This window comes from Chelonia mydas, chromosome 9 (assembly GCF_015237465.2).
Source record: "Chelonia mydas isolate rCheMyd1 chromosome 9, rCheMyd1.pri.v2, whole genome shotgun sequence".
NCBI lineage: Eukaryota > Metazoa > Chordata > Testudines > Cheloniidae > Chelonia > Chelonia mydas.
The window spans coordinates 19,850,452-19,873,784 of record NC_057855.1 but is presented as its reverse complement, the minus strand read 5'-3'; the positions used below and the strand labels follow the sequence as shown (position 1 = coordinate 19,873,784).

General features: G+C 40.8%; 1 long non-coding RNA gene across 1 annotated transcript in view; it reads right to left on the bottom strand.

Moving 5' to 3' along the window:
• The window catches only part of LOC119567148, a 28,287-nt gene extending 7,617 nt beyond the window's left edge, over positions 1-20,670 (bottom strand). Inside the window, exons 1-3 of the long non-coding RNA XR_005226942.2 lie at positions 20,639-20,670; positions 10,448-10,549; positions 66-111 (exon numbers count right to left, since the gene is read on the bottom strand). This is a non-coding gene — a long non-coding RNA (uncharacterized LOC119567148). The remainder of the gene's footprint in view (positions 1-65; positions 112-10,447; positions 10,550-20,638) is intronic.
• Positions 20,671-23,333: the final 2,663 nt, after the last annotated feature.

The following is a 23,333-nucleotide window of genomic DNA, read 5'->3' as shown; positions in this document are numbered from 1 at the left end:
GGAAGGGGGAAGGCGGGGGGGGGGGAAGGAAATGATGTTGCATTATACATGATGAATATATTCACTTGTTCTGAGGTCCAGAAGGAGGTAAGAAGCAGACAAGTTGAAAATCTGTGTGAAGATAAAAGAGGAAAAACAGGGGTGATGTTATGGTAGGGATCTATGCTAGACCACAAAATCAGGAGGAAGAGGTGGATGAGGAATCTCTAGAACAAATAACAGAAATATCCAAAACAAAAGACCTGCTGGTAATGGGGGACTTTTCCAGCAAATGTCTGGGTAGTTAAAATAATATGGCAAAACACAATGTCCAATAAGTTCTTGGAATACACTGGGGGCAAATTATTTGTTTCTGGTGGTGGAGGAAATAACTGGGGCAAAGTCATTTTAGACTTGATTCTGATTAATGGGAGGAATAGGTTGTGAATCTGAAGGCAATTTGGGTGAAAGTGGACAAATTGGAGAGAGTCAGTGACAGATATGGCAATTTCTTGCAATATCATTGGGGGGAAAAGTTACTGAATCAAATTAAGTATCTTTGGAGTCTAGTGCATTAAATGCAAAATTTATGTATTTTGGGCTGGGCTTTTGTTACCTCCCACTCCCACCCCCAAGAGGTATGATGTGACCGCAGGAAGTGTTATGAGCTTCAGAGGACCATGTCATACAATAATGGACTTATGGGACAAACAGTATCAAGTGGTTTGACTGGGAATCTCTAGGGGTAGTTGAATGCAAATTCCCCACCTTCAGTTATGCAAAAAAACCCCAACTTTTGAAGCTACCCCCTGTGGAGATAACTTATCTTTTGATTAACTGTTCCTGGAATATCAAGGTCAAAGGCCCAAGCTGAATAAAGGAAAGACTGACCTATTCATGGGGGTGCTAGTTCTGATGTAATGCTGCTGTGAACTTGTAACAACAGGAAAAAGTCCTTTGTGGTATTTGAAGGACTGACGCTTACTAGATGCCTTGTTGGAGCTGGGGGATGATTTCTGGTAAGCTTATTAGCATGAATCTAGGGTTTTGTTTTCTCTGTAAAGCTTCATCTTAAGGATAAACTGCTTGCTTAGAAATAGTTGTGACCCAAGGACCTCTTGATGCCAACTGGCAGAGGATACAGAGATGTACATAGGGGTAAAGTGATTCTCTGGGCTCATCCTAAAAGGTCATGTAAGGTCTCTACTGAAAGCATTTGCCAAACTTGCCTTCATAATCATTGAGGTGTATGTCAGCATATATACATTCCTTACATATTTTCCATTTATGTTCTCTAGGCCTTGTAGGTAAAGGTAGTGTAACTTGAGACTCACTTCTCCATACAGGAGGTGGGAGACACTTACCTCTCTGGTGGACCATTGTATATTTTGTGTCTCAACAGAAGTCTATTAGAATACTGAGTTGTGCTAATGAAGACCTTGCAGAGACTTCAGAAGGGAACTAACAGGAAGAGATAAAGAACGGGAATGGGGAAGCCTTATTTTAAGAGGAACATCAAAGGTCTGGTATATCTGAAGGTGCATGCGGAGAGACACCCTGGCATCCTCCAATCTGAGGACAAGCTGCCAGTGATCTTGACTTTATGAAAGGAGGATCTCAGCAAACCTGACTGGAAATCCTGGGAAAGGACCTGTGCTAAACTGCCATGTAGGAAATGGCAATGTCTTGAGTTAAGTTTAGGCTCTAAAAAGTGTTATGATTTTATTTTATATGTAACAATATATTTGCAGTATTCTTTCATTTGAACCTCTATTCATTGATAGCACTTGTATGTATAGTGAAAACCAGAACATCTATGTTTGTGTCAAGTGGAAAGGTAATCCTGAGTTGAACCTAGTAAAATGGTGTGTATTCCTTTGGGAACAGGAGATTTGAGAGTGTTTAGTGAAGCAGGAACTGAACACTCTAGGAGGATGCTTGGAGGGTTTAGGTTTTGGTGTGTGCCTATCTCTAACTTGTACAGAGAGAGCAAGGCCTGCGGAGGCCTGGAAGTTCACGTGTGTTGCCAGATACTGATGAAGTCAGGGAGGTGATCTACAGAAGGCACAAACGAGACTTCCTCTCAGTAAAGGTTGATTGTAGTTGGGTGCCTCACAACCCTGGGTATCTGTGGCAAGTGTCACAATAGCTCAATGGTAACTTGTAATTGTGGCCAATTACAGCTGTTCATAGTCTTTGAAGAGAAAGCCAAGTGCAGACGCTTACCCACTTAGGCAGCCTGGCATGCTGGGAATATCACATGTAGGCAGGGTTCTGTGGAGCCTAGAAAAGCCCAGTCAGGGAGAGAAATGTGGATCTTTGCCCAAGAGTGCTGACTGCTGAGGGGCCAGGAGCGTGGACAAGGTGCCCTTGGTAGACAACAATGGGGGAATAAAGGTGCAGTTGCCTTGAACAATGACAGTCCGGAGAAGGGCAACAAAAATTATAAAAGGCTTAGAAAATCTGACCTATGAGGTAAGGTTGAAAAAACAGGGCATGTTTAGTCTTGAGGGAAAAAAAGGGCTATTAGAACAATTGATCACTGTCCTCTTTATATGTCCACTGAAGTCAGGACAAGAATGACTTAATCTGCAGAAAAGGAGATTTGGGTTAGATATTAAGAAAACTTTATAAGTATAAGGATAGATAAGTACTGAAATAACTTATCAAGAGAGGTCGTGGAATCCCTGTCACTGGAGATTTTTAAGAACAGGTTAGACAAAAACTGGTCAGAGATGGTCTAGGTATATGTGGCCATGCCTCAAAACAGAGCGCTAGACTAGATGATCTCTCAACTCTTCCAGCCCTACACTTCTGATTCTGTGACATTGCATGAATGTTGTTGTGATGGAATTTACTGACTGTTGGTCCATGAGGTGGTTTTTTTGCCTATCCATATGGTAATGGACTACACCACCATTAGCTGAGTTGCAGGTGAGCATGGTTGGACAGGCTTTGAATAGATGGTGCTGCCTGTTGCCAGCTATATGGAAGAAGTGCTGCTGTGTGAGGGCTCTGGCTGCATTAACAGTTTGTTGGATTTTTAGACAATGGTATCACCTCATTCCTTCAGATACCCCTGTTACACTAGTGTCAGAATTGCAGGATGCTGATGAAATTAACCCAACTCAACAAACAGAAGGCCACATTAAGCATCTTTGACCTGGAAGAACCAACTTGAAACAAGGTGGGTCATAGGCAGGCTTTCAACAGCTGGGGGAAAGCTATAATAGTTCTTTTTGAACGATTGAATAATTGAATTGTATATCTCAGCAACTGCTGATTACCTGAATTTTTAAATTGTGCGGCTCTAAATTAGAATCTACCTAATACACTGGAGTTGAGAGATGTGGTGGAATTTCAGTCTGGGCAGAGCACTAACCTTCTGGAGGTTGTGGGACACTACCTCATCAATGAGGAGAAGACACTTGGGACATGGGTTTTCTGAAAGGCATGTCACTCTGAGTAGTGACTGCCTTCCTTACTGAACAGTTGCACTGTTGACATAGCTGTTTGGGGAGAGCAAAAAGAGACGGCTTTTGTCTGCTTTTGTTTTTCCTTAAGCCTGGTTGGTCAGGAAGAAATCATAATATACTCCAAAACAAAAGTAGCACAAACAAATAAAACAGCTATTTATGGCCTCAGGTGCCTTAGTAAGGGCTTAGTTTCTAAAGCTGCACAAGATATCTAAGCGAGCAAGGTTTCATATAGGGGAGGAAAGACCATTTCAGTTTTAAGGGACAGGACCAGGAGCAGGACTAAGGCCAGATACTCAGCGAGTGTAAAATGAGTTATCTCAATTGAATTCAATAGAAGCTAGATCAATTTACATTGTCTGAGGATCAGATCTCTGGAACTTATTCCAGACTTGTCCAGATTTCCGCTGTGTATTTGGGAGAATCACATCACCTATATTCCTGCAGTCTCATCTGTTAAATGTGAGTAGCCTAGTGGATAAGGCACTGGACCTTAGGAGACTTCAGTTTAATTCCAGGCCTTGAACTGGTTTGCGGGTAATCTTAGGCAAGTCACTTCTCCTCCCTATGCCTTTATTTCTCATCTGTAAAATTAGCGCAATAGTGCTGACCCCTTTTGTAAAACACTTTGAGATCTAATGCTGAAAAGTATAAGAGCTAGGCATTATTATAACTCCTCACCTTTCCTCTCCTCCTCTTATTGGACAATCCTATTGAGTACTGATGTTTTTTTCCAGTCTCTAATCAAGAGCAAAGAAACCTCTCACTATTTCCAAGTTATTGTAAGAAACGAATCTGAGAGGGAGAACTATTGCCCTGTATGTCAGTTCATCACTGCCGAACACTTCGCTGTCGCTTGTATTGGGTTATGGAGAAGACTGATGGATGCAGTGCTGTGACTGATGATCTGCATCAGCACTTTACTGGATGATTTTTAACCTATTTCAGAACATCTGTCCAGTTAATGTGGTTTGAGAGAGAGAATGCAATGACTCCCCAGTTAATGAAAATGAACTAAATTCAGACCGGTAGAAATGAACAACTGGAGAGTCTAAAAATTAGCTATTCTATATGACATTAAAATAGCATAAATTAACTTTATAGAATGGTTAACATATAGAAGGTGATGTTTTGGTGGGAAAAATTCATCTAATGCAAATAAGTCCAATCATGATACTGAGAATAAGTGTGTGTGTGTGTGTGTATATATATATATATATATATATATATAAAAAGATAAAAAAATCTGGGCTCACCATGCACATTTCTGTAAACTCCATACTGCAAAGAGGAATTAAATATAAACTTCATAAAAGGATACAGTAGAAGGATACAGTTAATCACATAAAATATGTTTAAATGACATAAGCCCCACAAAAAGCATCAAAATTACAATTAACAATCAGGAATAGAGAGACAGATTGAATTTTGGGGTCAGGGAAGGGGAAAGAGCATAAGAGAAATGGTGTCAATGACAAGACAGAGGCAGGGGAAAAGCTCACCAGATCAGAAAAATGAGTCCCTAGAGCAGTGATGGCAACCTGTAGCTCATCAGGGTAATCCGCTGGCGGGCCATTTGTTTACATTTGCAAGGCTGCCCACAGCTCCCAGTGGCTGTGGTTCACCATTCCCGGCCAATGACGGCCCCCCAGTGGATTACCCTGATGGTCTACATACAGCCCACGGGCCACAAGTTGCCCTCCTCACCCCCCACTGCCCTAAAGGATGGACTCTGAGAGTTGCATGGTACTTCAGCAGATGACATCAATTGAGGTAAATGCAGGACTAGTACTTTCTCTGAATTTGTGAAACTAGGAGTCTATTTCTCATTATAGATCTCAGTAAATCATCCCTCTCTTGCTTTCGCTTGGAAATTGTCACTTGCTGCTTTTACTACCATTCTTCACTTACGTTCTTTCTGGAGGAGCTGCACAAGGAAAAACAAATAAACCTGACGGCCCATAAAAATCAATTAGGCGCATAGATTTGCAAAGCATTTCTGGGATGTTTTCAATAGCACAACTTAACTTCGCCTCATGATTTCTGAGGTTTCAAACTCTAACAATGTTCTTCTATGTATTTGTCTTTAGCAAGATCTGAAGGCAGTATTTCTGGGCAAACCACAAGTCTGAGTTCAGGTTCCATTCAAATATCAAAAAGTCTGAATGTTTCTGACCAATTCCTACCTTCTGTCTGCCCCTGTACTAGCAAACTTTTTGCAGCAGTGCTTCACCACCACACAGCTATCCTGGTGGCAGCAACTGTGGAAACTGTAGTATAGATGATGATAAGGTTAGATGACATGGTGATAAATATCTGAGTTGCATAGCCAAGGCAAAATGCTGCACTTCCTCTGATCTATAGTATTGAATCAGATATCTTGAATCTTTAGGCTGATGTTTTAAGGATGCTACATTACATCTTCCATCATTGGTCCAGTCTTGGCAAATTATGCCTATAAAATCTGAGCATGGAAAGAAGGCCTCTTTGGCAAAGAACAGCATTAGCCATAGGGTTTTTTTTAGCACTTCCAGACAATATAGGCTGGAAACAGGAAGTAAAATAACTCAAAATGTCTCAAACTTAATAAATGCTTAAACTGTGTTCTATTTTACAAAGAGCTAATGGTTTATTTTATTTGTTTGACAGGGAAGGGGGTTGTATGTCGCCTCAGGCTAGTTTCTCCTTCCCCCGCTAGATGGGTATTCCATATTGCAGCAAGGCAGAAAAGCCATGTCTCTCTCCCTCTCTGCTACACTACCCAGCCATTTCTCTCTACCCCTTATCAAAAAAACTATAACCTTTTGTTATAAAACTTTGGCCACTGATTTCAATGTAGGCAATGGAGTTGACCACCTGACTCAAAACAGCAGCGCTGCACTTGACACATTTTCATCAGGCATGGGTGGTGGGTCAAGTTGCAAGATGGACCAGTCTTAATGGTATTCAGTTTTGGCTTCTCCCTATGAAACTATCAACTGGGACCAACCATCATCACCTACTTTCATTACAGTAATGGAAATGTAAAAGTCACATTCATGGAGATAGGCCAACAATGCTGACTTTGTACAACATATGTGAGTGAGTTCTGATGCAAGCTATTTTGCACTTACAATTCTAGAAAAGTATGATGGGTTGTGAAGAAATTGCTAAACTAACAGTGTTTGCCAGTTGAGTCACAGAAGCAGTTGAGTTGAAAAATATTTGATTACATTATTTGCCAGCTGTTGGAAAATGTCATACTTTCACACATGCTGAGTTATAATCTATAGAATGGATTGAGTAAGGGAAAATTATTTTCAAATACTGAGTCTGACAATTGATGGGGAAAATTTATTGAATAAATTGTACATAAATATTATTCAACCAGCCCCACAAATCATAGACATTCAAATTATGGCAGCTAGAAAAAACATGGCACTTTGACAAATCCTTCGCAGCTGATGCCTCATTATCAGATATGATAAAATTAACATCTGTGGGCAAAGAGTGATATAATGAGCCATTTATTGATCTTGACATGCAGTTTTTGTGACCTAGTGACTGTGGAGTGAGTTCCCCTCCCCCCAGATGTCAATGGCATTTGCTGATATTCATCAGATGACTTTTCTGTCAATAAAGACCTGAGATGGATTTGATCTGGTAGTTGTAACCTAAAGGTGATGTGTCCATAAACCATTAACCTGATTACCTAAAACATCCCATCCCTTTTCATTGTCTTTTCAGATGTATTAATAGGAGCGTTGTATGTAAGACATGGATGGTAATTGTCCTGCTGTGCTCAGCGCTGGTGAGCCCCTCAGCTTGAGTACTGTCCAGTTCTGGGCAGCACACTTCAAGAAAGATGTGGACTAATAGGAGAGAGAGTCCAGAGAAGGGCAGCAAGAATGATAAAAGGTTTGGAAAACCTGACCTAGGAAGAAAGGTTACAAAAACTGGGCATGTTTAGTCTTGAGGGGTGGGGGGAAACTGAAGGGGACCCTGATGTAAGTAAGGGCTCAGCTGTGTGATGGGGTGTATTCCCCACAGGGACCCCTGAGAGGGTAAGTTAGGCTAGGCAGGCCTAATTAGCCCATTAAGCAGCAAGTGGGGGGAGAGGCTACAAGGAGGCTACTAATGAGAAGCCGACTCACCTGGGCAGGAACAGGAGGGGTCTGTATAAAGCCCAAGAGCTGTAGGCTGTAAGAAGGCAGGTTGTAGTTACTCCCTGAGAGGAGGAAGCTGGTGTACTTGAGAGGGTGAGAGCCAGTGATGTAGGCAGTAGCTCAAGGAAAAGCAGTAAGGGCTAAGATAGTACAGGCCTTAGATGTATGTTATAGGGTGCCTGGGCTGGAACCCAGCATAGAGGGCAAGCCTGGGTTTCCCTACTGGCCATTGGGTAGTGGTGCAGGGCATTGGAGACATCAGATGGATGGCTAGCCTGAAAGGGCTGTGTTTTCCCCAGAAGGGGAGGAACTTGGTGACCTGGCTGGAGGAGCAAGCCACAGACCAGAAGCTGCTGCTTCAAGAGTAATAGGGGCTGCGGACTGAGAGAAGAAGACTGGTAGAGAGACTGCTGAGGAGGGTGCAGCACCTGGCAGAGTTAATCCCCAGCACAGCAGCGAGGGAACCATATCACAAGCTGTGATAAAGAGGACTGTGATCAATTGTTCTCCCTGTCCACTGAAGGTAGGACAAGAAGGACTTAATCTGCAGCAAGGAAGATTTAGGTTGAAAACTTACTTACTATAAGGGTAGTAGAACTTTGGAATTGGCTTCCCAGAGGTGATTGTGGAATCCCCATGATTGGAGGCTTTAAAGAAAAATTTGGATTGTCATGGATGTCCTAGGCTTACTTGTTCCAACCGAAGTGCAGAGGGCTGGATTTGGTCTCTTCCAGCCCTATGTTTCTACTATACTATGATTCTATATTTCTTTCAAGCATTTGTCATCTTCTTTATTGGTAGTTAGGTATTTTAAGTAGGATTTTCAAAAGCTTAACTCTAAGAGTAGTAAAACTCCCATTGACTTCAGTGGGAGCAGAATTAGGCCAATGCTGAGTGCCTTTGAAAATCCCATCTGATGTGTATTTCCTCTTGTCTATAGTGCTGCTAATGGGTACTAAATGCGGGGAAGGGCTAAGGGAACCATTTACCTGCTGCAGATGTGGTCTAACAGTTTTTGTTGCTTGGGGGGGGGGGGGACAAAGTAACAGGGACTGTTTAATGAGTCTGCAGTATTATTCACTTATCCAGTATAGGTCCCTTCTACCATTTGAAGAAGGACACTCAGAGCCCCTCCCCCCCCCCCACCCCCTTTGAAACCCTTAAACTTGGCACCATTGCTGATGTGTTACCAGTGCCTGATGTATGTTAAATGCAGCAGCAGCAAGTTTCTCTGAGTAGACTTTTTTGTTGCACTGAGCAACCTTTTTACAAAAGACACCAATGCCAGTTTCTAGTGAGTGACTCATCCCCAAGAATTGACACTAGTTAGAGAAATTAAGGCAAACGGACAGCTCTCTTGCTGCTTACCGCTGACACAGCATTTCTAAAAGCTTGCTTGCACACTGAAACCTTGTATAACTGTTACAATACCATCTAGTGACCCCTGCCATAATACTGAACACTGCATAAACAAACTCTATCAATTGGGTCTTGATTGTCTTCAGAAGGGTCACGACGACTGTTTTTTCTTTTAAGGACACTTATGGGATGATTTTAAAACACATTCAAGAACATGCTAAACTCTCAGTAAATACAGCTTCTACTTGCAACATATAATTTTGAAGCTAAAAAGGGTCATTTAGCTAGTTCTGAATACTAGGATTCAAATGCATGGATTTATATTGCAAAAGTTGTGCTATTTTAGGCAGGGTGTGCTGACTATTCCTAACGCAGAAGCATAAATACTGGGATGAGAATACTAGAGTTAAATGATAGTGACTAAATAGCTAGGGTGCTTCCATAGCTTCTCATAAGTGTGTTCAGCTTTCTGTAAGGGGTGGTTGCATGCAAAGGTCAGTGAGAATGTGGGGTCTCCCAGCAGGTTATGGGAAAACAGCTATGCTGCTTAACGCTGACAAATACCCATGTGTCTGTAGATTCCAAATGCTTTTTATGTTTAAATTAGCTATAATTTATGACTGTCTTAATTGTAATTACCCTATAACATTAGCAAATTTACTATTTCTGCAGCTTTAAAAATGTTTCCAATTGTTAGATACAAATGGAAACCATATCCCCCTGGGGCCAGGAGCAGCAAGCATGAGACACTTAGCATTCCATGCTTCCAGAATATTTATACCTGAAAGGGACCAGAGCTCAGGTTTCCTAGGACCATTAAGCTAAGTGAATTTTATTGCCGTGATATTAGGCATTTTATTGTCAGGCTGCTATATAGGAAAAGCAATTTATCACAACCCAGAGCATGTCACTTTAGAAAGATAGGTATGGGGCCCATTTCAACAAAGTGCTTGACTATAAGCATCAACAGGACTACTTCTGTGCTTAGTCAATCACTTGCTTAGGGACCTTGAGCTTTCATGCATTTCTGGGTATAACAGTAGCTGGCCCCTAAAATGAAATTGAGCCTAGCTCTCCTGTTCCAGTCCAGGGGCACTTGAGCTTGGGTTAATGAGGAGGATATGGCTGCCCCCATAGGTGATGAAAGTAAGGGTGTGGGGCTGCGGTGAGGCGCCAGAGTCTTCTCTGGTGTGTCTCAGCCCATTTAGACACTTGGGTATGTACCTGATGTGTTGCTGGGCTGTTGTGATGGGTAAATATTCAATGTACTGTTCAGACTATGCTGGAGGATTGTGGTTGTGACTTTTGTAATAAATTGACCCCGCCAAGTGCTAGTGATATCTCCAAAGTCACTGGGGCCACCAGAAGAGGGAAAGTGACACAAGGGCTGCTTGTAGGGCCACTTTCCCTCTAACAGTGAAATTCTGTTTCAGGCTCATTGCTAATCCCAACCTCTTGAATCTGGGAAAGTTTGGTGGGAAATCTTACAAGAACATGAAATCTCCACTTCCATTTCTTGGCTGTGATAGACTTTCTCATTGTTTGGAATTTCTAGCTCTGATCATTTCCAGGAGGTAGAAGGCGAAGGCACTGTGAAATGAAAACAACAAAATAAGGTAGTGGTTTTAGAGTAGTCTATAGAGCATAGAAGTCATAAAAAAGAATCATGAGTTTTCTTGATCTGCATTTCACAGAGCAGTTGTCTCATATAAGACACCCACTAAAAATATCTAAGATTCCTAACAGCTTTTAATTAGTCTTCTTACAGAATAAAATGATTTTAGCTTATATTTGCCTGAAAAAACATTGAAAACATCTGTTTTCAGCAGGATATGTATTTTTCTAGTTGCGCTAGTTTAAAGCCTATTCTGAGTGTCATCCTTTCAGATGTGGGTGTCTTGCAGGTCAGCTTCCTGTTTGAAGGAGAAATCAGTGACAGTATCAAGGTCTGTTTTTAGTGCAACTTGTTTGTTTACACATCTACACCCATCCTAGAACATAGGGAGCTCATAAAAGGAACGCAGACAACCCCCTCTTCCAGAGATCTAAGCCTAGATATTGTTACAAAGTGGTCATCAGGGCATTAACTGTTACTCAGAATATTGTGGGTTGAAGCCATGCTCCATTCCTTCCTTACTGCTTACCTCTAGCACAGGGAGTCCTTCCATCACAAGAGTAACCCTTGTCCCAGTAGTCCTACCTGCCCCAAACCTAACCATAAACCCAAGAGCCCTACCTACCAGCCTCCTAAAAGTAGATTAGGGAGTCCTAGCCACCTCAACCCTAACCATAGTACATGGAGCTCTACATTCCTAAACCCTAACCCTACCTTGGGGAGCACTATATGGCACAATGCTAATCCTGACCCAGGGATGTTTATCTTCCATAAACCTAATCTGGTGAGGCAGCCTGAAACCTGCACCTCTAGTCCCAGGAGGCCTTCACATCTTAACCCAGATCCTAGTCCAGGTAGTCCTACCTTCTGCAATTTTTATCCTAACCTGGGGGCTCTACTTTCCAAAAACTGAACACTATTTGGGAGAGCTATATCCACTTGAATCCTAATTCTAGCTGCAGGATGCCTAACTTGGGAAACGCTACCCTCTGCAAACCTAGAGCTGGGCCAATCTGTGGTTTGGTTTCGTTTGCTGTGGTGGTGGCACTTCCAATAAATGAAATGTTTGTCTAAATGAGTGAAATTTTTCAGACTTTGTTGAATTGAAGAACTCAAAACCAAGTCTGTTCCATAACAGAGAATGGAACCTGGCTCTTCCGCATCTCAACTGAGTCATATTCACGAATAAAGAAAAGGAGTACTTGTGGCACCTTAGAGACTAACCAATTATTTGAGCATAAGCTTTCGTGAGCTACAGCTCACTTCATCGGATGCATACTGTGGAAAGTGTAGAAGATCTTTTTATATACACACAAAGCATGAAAAAATACCTCCTCCCACCCCACTCTCCTGCTGGTAATAGCTTATCTAAAGTGATCACTCTCCTTATAATGTGTATGATAATCAAGTTGGCCCATTTCCAGCACAAATCCAGAGTTTAACAAGAACGTCTGGGGAGGGAGTAGGTTACCTTGCATAATGACTTAGCCACTCCCAGTCTCTATTCAAGCCTAAGTTAATAGTATCCAATTTGCAAATGAATTCCAATTCAGCAGTTTCTCGCTGGAGTCTGGATTTGAAGTTTTTTTGTTGTAATATAGCAACTTTCATGTCTGTAATCGCGTGACCAGAGAGATTGAAGTGTTCTCCGAATGGTTTATGAATGTTGTAATTCTTGACATCTGATTTGTGTCCATTTATTCTTTTACGTGGAGACTGTCCAGTTTGACCAATGTACATGGCAGAGGGGCATTGCTGGCACATGATGGCATATATCACATTGGTGGAAGTGCAGGTGAACGAACCTCTGATAGTGTGGCTGACGTTATTAGGCCCTGTGATGGTGTCCCCTGAATAGATATGTGGGCACAGTTGGCAACGGGCTTTGTTGCAAGGATAGGTTCCTGGGTTAGTGGTTCTGTTGTGTGGTATGTGGTTGCTGGTGAGTATTTGCTTCAGGTTGGGGGGCTGTCTGTAGGCAAGGACTGGCCTGTCTCCCAAGATTTGTGAGAGTGTTGGGTCATCCTTCAGGATAGGTTGTAGATCCTTAATAATGCGTTGGAGGGGTTTTAGTTGGGGGCTGAAGGTGACGGCTAGTGGCGTTCTGTTATTTTCTTTGTTAGGCCTGTCCTGTAGTAGGTGACTTCTGGGAACTCTTCTGGCTCTATCAATCTGTTTCTTCACTTCCGCAGGTGGGTATTGTAGTTGTAAGAATGTTTGATAGAGATCTTGTGGGTGTTTGTCTCTGTCTGAGGGGTTGGAGCAAATGCGGTTGTATCGCAGAGCTTGGCTGTAGACGATGGATTGTGTGGTGTGGTCAGGGTGAAAGCTGGAGGCATGTAGGTAGGAATAGCGGTCAGTAGGTTTCCGGTATAGGGTGGTGTTTATGTGACCATCATTTATTAGCACTGTAGTGTCCAGGAAGTGGATCTCTTGTGTGGACTGGACCAGGCTGAGGTTGATGGTGGGATGGAAATTGTTGAAATCATGGTGGAATCCCTCAAGAGCTTCTTTTCCATGGGTCCAGATGATGAAGATGTCATCAATATAGCGCAAGTAGAGTAGGGGCGTTAGGGGACGAGAGCTGAGGAAGCGTTGTTCTAAGTCAGCCATAAAAATGTTGGCATACTGTGGGGCCATGTGGGTACCCATAGCAGTGCCGCTGATCTGAAGGTATACATTGTCCCCAAATGTAAAATAGTTTTGGGTAAGGACAAAGTCACAAAGTTCAGCCACCAGATTAGCCGTGATATTATTGGAGATAGTGTTCTTGACGGCTTGTAGTCCATCTTTGTGTGGAATGTTGGTGTAGAGGGCTTCTACATCCATAGTGGCCAGGATGGTGTTATCAGGAAGATCACCGATGGATTGTAGTTTCCTCAGGAAGTCAGTGGTGTCTCGAAGGTAGCTGGGAGTGCTGGTAGCGTAGGGCCTGAGGAATGGCCCAACTTGATTATCATACACATTGTAAGGAGAGTGATCACTTTAGATAAGCTATCACCAGCAGGAGAGTGGGGTGGGAGGAGGTATTTTTTCATGCTTTGTGTGTATATAAAAAGATCTTCTACACTTTCCACAGTATGCATCTGATGAAGTGAGCTGTAGCTCACAAAAGCTTATGCTCAAATAAATTGGTTAGTCTCTAAGGTGCCACAAGTACTTCTTTTCTTTTTGCGAATACAGACTAACACAGCTGTTACTCTGAAACCTGTCATATTCACGAATAGTTTCAGGTCAACTGGAATTGAATTGTTTGTCGAATAAATTATTAGTCCAGAAAGTCACTAAGTACATCACAGTTACTGCTGCCAGGTGCAACTCTAATAAAACCTTTAAAGACCATATTGTACCCTTTCGCTTCCATGGAATCTCCTATAATTTATTTTTAACACAACTTTTGTGCCCTGCTTGTTTTTTGTATGTGTATTTCTTGACTTCCTTCTATAAGTACTTTTTAACTTTTGTTCTCACCTTTATACTATTTTCATAGCTGTGGTTTTAATATGCTATGAGACATGTGGTTAGGCTCCAACTCATTCTCTTTCCTAAGGTGTATGTGGCCACTGAGGCCATGATCCTGCAGCCAGATCCCTGGCAGTGGACCCTGCAGCCTTCATGGAGCCCTCGACCTTCCTGGGGATCTGCATGGGGTCAGGGCTGTGGCTGCATTTGCAGAATGGGGGCCTTAATTTGTTTTACGTTATTGCAGGATGTTATGCTCTATCAGACATAAGCATTCACACCTCAGGATGTTTTATATCGACTGTTATCCCAAAATAAGAATGTTAAAGTAATAAAAATATTAGTCTTGGTCAACTAAGAGCCTCATCTTAAACCCATTGATGTCCATCTTTTCATTGAGTTGAGTGGGCTTTGAATCAGGCCCCAATGAAGTCTCATTCAACAGCTACTGCTGGAGTAATTCTGCACCAAAAAAATTAATTCTGTGCACAATATTTTAAAATTCTGCACATTTTTTGTCAAAATAATGCAATATAATTATGCCAGTTTCAATTATTTGGGTAATTTATTTGAAACACAATGGATGGAGAATGAGAAAGCATTGGTGAAAATCCCCAAAGCCCCTTTGTCTAATAGTAATGTAGCTACGTTTGACCCTTTAGTTTTAGTTATTAGTCAACAAACACATGCAGCCATTTGCTCACTATTCCATCATAGGCAACTGAAGAGCAAGTGAGTGTTTGAGGAATCAAACTCACAATTTATATTGGCTAATGCTTATCTTCAGAAATGTCAGTAGTAAACAGTTCATGGAACACATCTTGGAAGGAATTTTTTTTTTTCAGTCCTAAAAAGCAGACCAGTTCTAATCACTAAAGTACAATAAGCATTTAAAAGGCCTTTTTGTCATTTTCAATAAGTCTCCTTTATGTAAATGTAATGTAAAGGAGCCTTAAAATTTTTATACCTGTTTTATGCTCCTGGGGGAATTCACTAAGAATGGGAACAATTCACTAACAACAATAGGAACAACTAAGCAGGCAGGCTGCAACATTATGCTCTGCCTGAAAGGACAAAACCTGCCTCTCACTTACCTCCAAACACCCCGAAGCCCTGCCCCTCCATGCTGGGCACACCGCCACAGTGAGCCAGAGGGACATCTCCGCACGCACGGACACACAGCCCCCTCATCCCCACATGATTTATGTCTCCTCCAGCTGTTCCCAGCTGGCAGGGAGGAGCAAGTGACTGCCCTTGCAGCTTCCCTTTGATTCCCACCAGCAGTCATTTTTCTGTGGGTAAGCAAAGAAATCTGTGGACAACAGATAAATTTGATGTACGTGCAGAATTCCCCCAGGAGTAAATAGCCACTCTTTCTTATGATTTGAGTTCTTTCAAAGCTACAGCTGAGTGAAATTTTTGGCCAGAATTTTTTTCTCAGAAAAATGCAGATTTGGATCTACCCAAATATTTTGCAAATTCATGTTTAATCTGGCAAATAGTTTTAGTGGAAAACACAATCCGTGTTTAATTTCAGCGTTTTCAAAATGAAATGTTTTGATTTAAAATGACTGCTTAAAATTTTACTTCAATTTTAATATTTAAAATGTTTTAAAAACCTCAAACTAAATGCAAGACTTTGTTGGACCTGAAATACCTTTAGATTTTGGTTCAGCCATTTAACTGAAAAATCAGTTGTTGGCACAGATATAATCAAGGCACCATGATGTCTAGATAAACTCTGTCAACACATAGATGCCTAGTCAATCAGAGCATGAAGTACTGTTCTACACTATTTCCCGTCATTATTTATTAAACATTTGTTAACATCAGTATGTTGTAATTCCAAGGTGCCCATCCTCATTAATGTCTCTGTAGCCTACATGGCCAGTAAGTATAAAAGATTCTCCCTTTCTGTGAAATGGTTACCAGCTGGCTTCAAACTATAGCCATTCATCCCTTTTTTTTTTTTTAAACTTTTAAAGTATTATAAAAGCTCTGTTAGAGTATGTGTGTGAAAGCTGTGTTTCGTTAGATGAACAGGTCAGGCTTGATCTTTCCTCAGGTGATACAGACAAATCTCAGGAAGTGAGCAGCTCATTTGAACTGAGAGATTGCAACATGGTATATGGTTTTACAAGACACTGATAGTACAGAGGGAATGTTTCACCAATTACTATGCACATGTGTACTGCTTTAGGTTACCACAGTGTTAAGATTTTTCCATGTATGAAGAGCAACCATATATTTTCAATATAAATTACTTTAATTTTGGAATCTAAAATGTTTGAACCAACATCTTCACTACATCTTGTATGAAGACTGACGGAGCTGTTAAAGAGGCCTCTGGGGTGATGTGACACACATTGATACATATAGCAGAAAATGTCCTTAAATTGTAAAGTATGTTCATGAATTACTTTAGGTCAGCACCAGCACTTCTCTTCAGAAAGTATTAGCTGATACATTATTGAAAATATATAATAAATAGCGTTGTCCCCTTGTAGTGGGACTTAAATATTATACCAGTTTTTATTATATTGGGACTGTATTTTAAAAACAATGTCTCAGGTTCCTGGATGACAAAAACATTGGTGATGTGTTTATGGATCCTTTGGCGTCTAGGTTGCCAATTTGCATTCAGTTAATATTAATACAATGGCCAAAAGTAGTAATGTTTGGTTGTCTGTTAATTTCAGTACTGCCTAATGGCTTGGCTGCTAAGTGCTTTAAATACAGTTTAACATACAAGCAGGAATACAACAAGACTGTTCAACTTGAGCACTGACCTAAAGTCATAACATTTTATCTCAGGTAGATTTGCGTGAAGAGTGAATTCCAAAGCTTGGGGCCCTCCAATTAGAAAATTCTGCTATGGGACACTAGCACCACCATTTTCGCATTTGGGAGTAGCACTAATCAGAAAATACTGGTTTTTTTCCCGCCTAGAGAAAATTTCAACAAATTAGTTTCTAGTGAAATTTTCCACAGAAGATTTTGACTTTTCAGAAAACAAAAGAAAAACTAACAGAAAATTAGGGTTTTTTTACTAAAATTATTTTTGTTTAACAGTTCTGATGGAAAACTTTTCACCAGCTTGGATAAATGGTAACGGGTGAGATCGCTCATCCTTGATGGGACTACTTGAGGCTTTAGAGGTCATTACCAACTACACCTAGAATCTAAAAGGAATCTAGGGTACAGATTAAAAAGTTACACATAATAATTTGGGTGGTAATCATTTATCTCCTCATGAATCTGTGACCTTTGTTACCAGGCCTTTCAATGGGTATGGAGAGTGAACTGCTCTCTTTTTCTGAGAGCTGGTCCCTCCACAGTGGGATTGAGACATACTGGTGCAGCAATGAAGTGAAGTTTACACTCTTTATACATGAATTAGCTATTTTGATGAAGGTTTCAATATTTAGCATTTCTTACTGTAATAGCATCCAAGAACATTAAACTTAGTAACAGTATCTAATCAAAAGTTATTTATCATTACTTTTATTAGATGTATTTTATTGTAGGTGCAATTGGTATACATATAAAGATTTCCCCTACCCCCTTAATTTTAGAGCTGTATTTATTGGCATAAGTATGTATTTATTAACTAGTGAATGAAAACATTTATGGTTAGCTTAATTTGAGTTATTTGGTAAGGAGATACAATGAAAAGCCTAATAGGAGCCTGAAAATACAATTAACCCATGTGTGGCACTTGGAGAGGTGTTACGGTTAGTTAGTAGATTCACCTGAAAAGGAGTGAGGTTTCCTTTAAAGGACTGAGAAAGCTCAGAGTTAAGGAAGAGACCTAAGAAAGTAGATTGGGAGTTCCTGTTTGCTGAGAAGGGTCTGATAGAAGCCAGGAGAGAGGAGAAATGGTAAAAACAACAGAAGGGGAGTTAGTTCCTGTGGTGGGTCTCAAAACGGACAAGACTCTAGGGCGGCAACCCTCTGATGTTGGTGTTCAGTTGAGTAGTAGCATATTACGGAAATGTAGTGAACTTCAGTTCACACCCATGAAGGGCAGAAGTGGTTTAAGTTTGTACTTTTGATTTAGTATTTCTTGGAGAACTCTAGAGGAGAATCCTGCAAGCCATGGCCTTGAAAGAAGGGTGGAGCCTTAGAGGAATGCAGGTACACAGTGAGCCCAGGAAGGAGCTGGTGAGAAAGGTCTGCAGATAGGCTGAGATGGGAAGAATCAGGGGAACTGTTTAGGTACGCTTGCCTGCTTATTACAGGTTCCCTGGGCTAGAACACAGAGAAGAGGGAGGACCTGGGTTCACCTACTGGCCCCTAGAAACAGTGGTGTGGAGACCTAGAGACCAGGGGTTAGAGGACTACTGAGTTAGCACTTGGGCTAAAAGCCTAGTTTGAGGCTGTGGGACTACAGTTTTGTTGGATTTTCAGTTACCCTAGAATGATGGGACTAAAAGTGACCTGGACAAAGGGCCGAGTCACAAAAAGAGACAAACCACCATAGGGTCAGAATGGCTGTCAGCAGGGGATGCTAGATGAGAAACTCTCTACCAAATTAAGTCATGAGAGGGCAAGACCAAGTGCACTCCTCTGCAGGAGGAAAGACCTAGAAAGTGGAAGATCATCAAATCGGCTAAATAGGCTCAGACAGACATACGCTCAGCACTTGAAGTCACAGTATTGGTTAATCAATGCATAATACAACTTTAAAGCCTAGGTGTTGCACACAAGTATAGATAAGGGTGTACATGTATCCCCCATTGGAAATGTAAAGTACTAGAAGTCTCATCTATTCCCCCCCACCACCACATACATTCAAAAGAGAGGTGCTTGCAGTGGAACAATTTTGCTAGTCCTGTTACCAGTAGATGACAAGAAAAGCTGCCTGCTTGGCTTTTGTTTTGTATGCATTGGGTCAGATCTGTACATTGAGCAGATTTACTTTCTGAACAGCATGGCAACTGAGTCACGCCAGGGCTGAAAATGTTGGGCTTCTAGATTCTGTGTGAGATCAATCAATTTACTACAAATATAAGATGACCACCATCCTGAGGCTTAAAATTTTGAAGCTATTGCCATTCCACAGGCAGAATTAAATAACTTATCAATGGCAGTCTCAGTTCTTCCTGTTTTGTTTTTTCTGTCCTTTCCATCATAGTTGTCCCTGTGTTCCTCCAAATTGTGATGAATAGTTTGACACAATATGAAAATTTGCAACATGGATAGATTCTATAATATGACCAGTTATACATGACATTGTCTTCAGTGTTGACACTGGGCTAGGAGCAGAAGTAAAAAATGATACATGTAGTCTCACTTGAAGGAAGGTTTTACTCCCCCTTCCTCCTCCCCAACCTGAAATGGTACTTCCTGTATGTTTGTATACTAGTGTAGTTTACTCAGGTGTTTCCTCACTTACTTCATGGGGCATCTATATACAGTATAGTTCATATAGATATATTACCTGCTTGGGTAGAAAAATAGGCTTTACTAGGTCTTAAAATCAAGAGGAATCATTTGTGTGTCTTTCTACAATTAATAGTGAAAAGGATGAAAAATGTTTTAATTTGTATGGTGGTGATGCTGTCACCCCACATTCTGCAAATTTGTATAGAAATAAAGCCAGAACCTCATCTGGCATAAATTGCCATAGGTCCATTGCCTTCAAAGCTATGCCGATTTACACTAGCTGAGGATCCAATCCTGAAACTACACTTTATAAAGCGTGCAATTATACTCCTTCTAGTAATGTAGTCTGGACTAACCCTGCTGAGATGTTACCTTCTACGACACACGATGTTGCAAGAAACTAAGGGAGCATAAATCCCTGCATGAGAACTGGAGAGCAGGGAGAAAAGTTCCTACACTAACTTTGATCCTTATGAATCTTTTAACCTTTTTAACAATCAGAAGGTGATTAAACTCCAAGCATCCAAACTGTATAGACAATATGCCGCACTTTGCTGGATGTTTGAGATGTGGAGGAGAGTGTAGAATCTTCTGGATGGAAAAAGGAAGCGTATGCAGGGAGAAGTAGCAGCAGCTTTCATTCAGATGCATCTGTTCTATAACAGGAATTTTTCTCAGTTTGGTAAAATACAGGATTAATTTCTTTTTTCTGTCATTCTTTCTTCCCTAACATAGACTTACTGCTGGAAAAAAAGTTGTATAGCATACTACAGAAAGTAATTTCATCAGCTAATTTGCTTGTATTGCCTTTCAAGGTGCCCTATCCACCCGTTCACTCTCCTAGTTGGTACAGTGAAAACTAAATGTTCTCATTACTATATTTCACTCCACTGAAGCTAAAAGTGTCTGGTTGTGATATTTTCCTTGCACTATATTGGGTTTTTTTCATTTCCAGTATTTAAAGAGAATTAATTTAATCCAAGACACTTTCATCCAGTATCAGGACACTTCTTAGGTGTCTGATCACTTTTTGGCCAATCATAGAGCTTCAAGTGATTTAGATGTGAGGGTCTCCCTTTGAATGAACATTGGGAAATTCTCAGTGCTTAAAAAAAGCAAGGTGGAATAATCATTGGAAGTGCACAGCAGGATACTGAGATAAAAGACTCAGAGAAGCACCGTTAAAGGTTCAGGGGAAAATGGAGATAGTGTACCTGAATCATGGTAAGAGCCTTGCTTTCTCATGGGACTCCTTCCTTAGTTCACCCATTGTGGCAAAACCATATGTTGGCCCTAAGATTATAAAGAATATGGTTCTAAAACTGAAGCAGACTGATTTTTTGAGCCAATATTTTTAATTTGAGTGACAGCAGCAGCTATGGATACTACATGAATGGCTTGGGATTTATCAGCCATTAGAAATGAACTCTCTAGTCAGTAGTCAATTGGAAATGATCTGATAGTCTAATTCCTAATGAATGAGGGTCTACATTACACAACACTTTGCAATTAATTAATTTATACCACGGTTTTCAGCAGAGAAACCAAGGACAAAATGGGCAATGAGATCGAAACACCTTCCCATCCCACTTAGCCTAGTTGCAGTTGCATCAACAGGGTGATGTGGAGAAGCTTTTTCTGAAACCATCTGCACTAGACATGTCAGGCTAAAGAGAAGACATTAGTCTCTGGCAACTTTCATAAGCTATACATTATTTAATATTTTCAAAGGAGTGGAATGCTGTGTATTTAAAGACCTGGTTTACAGTCAGCTAAGATTGCTCTTAGTGCTACTTAGGAAGTATCATTACAGAAGATGAAAAATCAGATATTGTAGTCAGCTCCAGAATAGCAAGAATGAAAGACATCCTGGAAGATCAAACATCTGATGAGAAGGGACAAAAAATTGAAAACTAAATTCCAGCACTTGAAATTACATTTGCTCTGTGTTAAATTATGGCTGTGAAACATGGACACTCAAACAATTGATTTAAAAAAAAGTCCTTCAAATTGTGGTATTATAGAATTCTGGAAATTATAGATCCTGTAACTAATGAAAAAGTATTGGAGATTATTGGAACTCTGCAAATGCTAGTCAGATCTTATGAAAAGAGGGATTTGATTTGCAGGCCATATTTAAAAAAGTTCAGTGAACGATGCACGTTTATGGGTACTGGAAGAGAAAATTGATGACAGAAGAAGATGAGGCAGAAAAATAAGATTGTGTGTGGACAATGTGAATCGAAGAAATGTAGAGGTGGGTGGATCAAAAGGATTATTCAGCCACAAAGATTAGCAGGGTATCGTACAGTATCGGCTACCATCAATCCAAACCTCTGATAATGGAGATGCTACATAAGAAGTTTGGTGGTGGTGGTGGTTGTTGTTGTTGTTTTTTTTCTTTTTCTAGTTCACACTTATCTTTTTTTGTAATTAGGTTCAAAACTCCTCTTTCTTGTCTCTCCTCCTGTTAAATCAAAGAAAGTCTTGCTGTTAATTTCATTGGGACCAGGTTCAGAACCTTCATAGTTTTGAGGCTGAAGCTGTCAGTAACCACAGTGTGTATTTAATGAAGATCAATGCAGCACTACTTGTTAGGGATCTGTGTAATCAAAGAGTAATAGAACACTGCTACTTGGGTCATAAGAGTTTTTTGAAAGCTAAATTCGGAGAATTTAAAACTGACTGGAAACCAAAAAGTCTTAAAATAATCATTCCAGATTTCATCTATTTTTATGGCTACTTAGAACAATAATGTTAAAATGTTATTGAGCTGGAAGTTATCCAGGTCTCATAATCAAAAGCACTTTGCATATTTATAACTGACTTGTTTAAAATTTAAAAGCATTGTGTAGCATAATTCTTAAGAGTTTTATTTGTTTTGGATAAGAATAAATCTGATTTTACAACATGCCTGTATAAACCTTTCCATTACAGTACACTACATACAGTTTTTAATAGTTTATAGTATTTTGGCCACTGCTTTCTAGCACTTCACCATGCTTACAAATATTCATGTAGTGGAAATCAGATTTTCACCACTTGAGGATCTGACTCACGAAGTACAAATAAAATAGAAAAAAGATGTTGACCATCATTCTGCTCTCAAATGATGTAAATTAGAAGTAACTCTATTAAAATGAGCAGTTACTCACTGCCATTGGAAAGTCTCTCCAGTGACTTCAGTGTTTGAATGCTAAATTACATAAGGGCTACACAGTGACCAGTGTGAGTGTACACAGATCACAGAAGAACACAAGCAAGAGTACAGAATGGAATTCTTCTTGCACATTTTTATGTTGTACCAGGTTCTGATCTCCGTTATGTCACTACAGACCTGCACCGCTGTAAATCTAGAACAGCTGGATTGCAGTCAGTAGCATCACTCTAGATTTACAGTGATTTAATGGATCAGAATTTTGGTCCAATAATTGTCACAACAAAAATTTGTGCTCAGGGAAAACCAAAATGTCTGAAGAAAAGCCTGGGTTTGCCTTATAGCAGGGATTGGCAATCTTTGGCACACGGCCTGTCAGGGAAATCTGCTAGCAGGCCGGGATGGTTTGTTTACCTGCAGCATCCGGAGGTTTGGCCGATCACAGCTCCCACTGGCCATGGTTTGCTGGTCCAGGCCATGGGGGCTGTGGGAAGGGGCTTGGGCTGAGGGATGTGCTAGATGACACTTCCCGCAGCCCCCATTGGCCTGGAACGGCAAACTGCGGCCAGTGGGAGCTGCAATAGGCAGAACTTGCGGACGCTACAAGTAAACATACCATCCCAGCCTGTCAGCGGATTTCCCTGAAGGGCCGTGTGCCAAAAGTTGCCAATACCGGCCTTATACAATTAAGAAATCAGTCAGACAGTTTATCCATGTGAAAACACAACCCTCTAATGCTGCCAGGGTCTGTC